The following is a 3,635-nucleotide window of genomic DNA, read 5'->3' as shown; positions in this document are numbered from 1 at the left end:
TATGGAAGAAAAGTTTCAGGAAAAAAAGAGCTAGTTTGCAAGAAAAAGTACCAAACACGTCCAAAAAGACTGGATTTTTCAGTTGGAACTGACAGAAACCTGCTTCGACATGAAAGCCTCCAGCGAGCAGCAGAGGGCGCTGAGCTAAATGGATTTATTTTAAACTCAGCCAACAATACGGATTTGCTGGGAGTTGGCTATAGAGCCATATATGTACTTTATTGTAGAGACCCACGTTAGATTTAAAAGGCAGAGCAGGATTGAAAGTCCATTTCTGAAACAGGATCTTGACTAGGTGCAGGCAAAGTTTTATATATATATATATATATATATATATATATGCCAGAAGCATCCTATAAAATGAGAGGAGCATAACTTGTTGAATTAACATCAATTTTTTTTTTCTCCTGACTTCTCACCAAAGTGGCCATCACGGTGTTGCAGGTCCTCTCCCTCCCAGGGCTATTAACAGACACCTCGTTGAGATGATTTGGATATTTGACCTAGGGTACATATCACATTTAAAAGCGGGGAACAAAAGATTTATTCTAATTCTAAGGCAGAGGTTGAAACACTGAGAAAAAAATAAATCGGTGTAAATAAGAAGCTGCAGCTTTATCCTAACGGAGGAAACACTGATATCAGCATCATTTCTTGCAGAGGAGATGTTTGGCTCTTTGTAACTCCCGGCTAGGGGTATAACCGGGGGGGGAAGGCAGCAGCTTTTGGAAGGGACCTGCTGCAGGAGGGGAACCCCCATCAGAGGGCGCCGCTGCCCCGCTCAACGCCGCCCCGGCGCGCCCGGCTGCCCGCGGCCGCGGGGCCATTGCCCGCCGTTGCTACAGCTGGAACGGCGGGGAGGGCTTCCTCCGGCATAAGCAGGGCTATATGTAAAGGTATCCTTTTGTTGTTGTTTTTTTCTTTTAAGCCAAAAAAAAAGTATAAAATATTCCTTTGCAATTGCAGCTGAGGCCGCAGTGCCCCTGCCCAGCTCACCGCTGAAAAAGCCGGGGCTTTCGTTGGAAGAGATTGTAAAAGCATGCCCCAAAACTGCCGAAAAATGCCTGGTTTTTCTCCTTCTTTTTTAGGTTTGAAAGTATAGCTTGTAATGGTTAGTTCTGACTACGTGTGTCGCATTTTGGACCCAGGGTTTCTTGCACATTTCGGGTATAAATTGGTTCAAGTCTTCCTGTTTGAAATTGCTAAATTAGACTTAAGGAAGCTGCGGGGGTGTGGGGGGGAAACAAGCACAAAAAAAATGCGAAGAACCTTTGTTCAGTTTAATTTTCTAAATGATCACTTAAGACACGTTTGTCATGCTTTGCAAGTGCAAACGAAATGTAACAATAGTGGGACTTGAAAATAAGAATTTACTGTCTATACCATGCTGTTAGCAAAGAGCCAGTGGTCGTCAAATCTATTTTAGCTTCTTTTCTTTCTCCCCTCCTCTCCCCTCCCCCAGCACGTAGAGCATATTTAATACAGGGTGCCACGAAATTGTACAGCATTAGCTGTCACGAAGCACATTCACACTGCCCTGTGCCAGCCTTCCAGGACATGACTCAAAGACTTGAACAAAAGTGATGGCAAACTGTCCCTTTATGAGCCTGGTATTTTTCTAAGAGGGTCATTCAGATCTATAGGTACATGAGGGCATGCGTGGGGTGGCTGCATGGGTATCTCCGCACATCCACATGCAAACAGTATGCACCCTTTTCTTCTTTTTCAGCATTTTTTACACTATTGCTTGGGTTGAAATGGTCTGTCCAACGCACTCCAAGATGTGCCCTTTTCTCCTCCTCCTCTGTGCAGCGGTGGCTGTGCTGAGAAAAAAAAAAACCTCATATCTGCTTTAACAACTTCCAGCAAGCCCGTTGTCCAGCTCCTGTTATAATATCTGGCTGTTATTTGTCTCTTGCCTTTTGAGGGTTGAGTTTTTAGAAGGAGATGTACACTTTGAAACGGGGGGGGGGGGCTGTAGAGGCTGAGGGGAAAAGGGATGAATTTATACTTTCTGCTTTAATTTGAGGCCAAAGCGAAGAAAAAAAGAAAAGCCCACCCTTCCCACCAGCCAACCAAACACCAGCAGAAGTGGCTCCTGATTAAGTTCCCCTCGTTTTCGAGATTACACATATATAAAAGAGTCTTTACCTGTAGGACCTTTGAAAGTACAAAGGACACTATGCACTTTCCCATAGGATCCTATGCAGGATAACAAAGATTTGTAGGAACCTTATAGACAGAGCTTGAAATTTCCAGAGACAGGACCTTGCATTTAGAAACACCTTCTTTCTCTCTGTCTCTCTGCCTCTGTGTCTCTCTTTTTTCCCTTTCCCCCTCCTCCTGGTGCACCAGACCACTGCAAACCTCAATTGTTTCCTTTCAAAGGCAGAGATGGGCTCTGCTCGCCTGCAGAATAGGTCGCCTCTTTGCGGTACATCGTGTTAAAAAAACGGACAATGCGAAGGAAGGTTTGCCTGGGGTAAAAACAAAAAAAAAAAAAAAAAAAAAAAAAAGGTTAAAAATGGTCCAACTCCTCCTCTCCCCTTCCAAACTGAGAGCTACCCGGGAAACGCACAAATCCAACTCTGTTTTTAATCGTTTTCAGAAAGTAGCTAATTGCTATTCAGATGTGTGCAGAGAAGGGTTTGCTAAACTCCTTTTTTTTTTCCTTTTTCTTTCTTTTTTTTTTTTTTCCCAGAGAAAGTGTTTCCAAGTTATAAAATATACAGTCCAAGTCTGAAGTGTAAGGCTTTCAAATGAAAATTATTGATCTAAATTTACTCCTTTTAGATTTGCTTGAATTGTGCTTGACGAGACTCTGGTTTGGTGTTTTACTGCATATGAGAGGATAATTTCTGGACATGTAAATAAAAGCATATTGCATGTGGGGAAAAGCATAATATCTCGTTGTAAATGATGAATCGCCTAGTGCAGAGGCAACCTATTCTTTATTTTAATATAAATAGGATCGAAAAAATATTCATTAATTTCTCCATTCTGTCTATATATCTATCTATCTATCCATCCATCTACTAAAACAGTGGGTATATGCACTATATAATGCATATATTTAATCACTGTATATCCACGTACATATGTGTAGGTGTATAAATATACACAAAAATATGCGTTTATATACACTCCTATATAAATTGATCAGGTTTGTATGTATACATGCATATGTAAGGTGTAGTATACATGTGCCTACATATGCAAGAATATATATAATTTACATATATAAACGTGCCAATTTATATATGTCTGTACATGGAAAAAGTTATATGTTCGGAGATATATGTGTGTATATGTGCATGTATATGTATGTCTGTGTACGTGCAGCTGCGTATATGTATATATCTTTATATGCCTGCACATAAGACTAAGTCTATATATGTGTGTATATGTATATATATAGTCACATATATGTCTGTAGATATATGTAACTATGTAACAGATAATGTTTTTTACTATCCGATTGAGGTAGACTTCTGCAGCCTATTGTTTCAGACAACAGATATAAGTTGCGATGGAAGAGGAACGTCGGATTTGGTGTCTGTCCCCCATTTCCAATTATAGATGGATCATTACAGACAGAGAAGTACTGAGAATCCAGACATCTGCTCTTCACATGA

The sequence above is a fragment of the Ciconia boyciana genome, chromosome 3, assembly GCF_034638445.1.
Source record: "Ciconia boyciana chromosome 3, ASM3463844v1, whole genome shotgun sequence".
NCBI lineage: Eukaryota > Metazoa > Chordata > Aves > Ciconiiformes > Ciconiidae > Ciconia > Ciconia boyciana.
Note: the sequence above shows the minus strand (reverse complement) of the source record.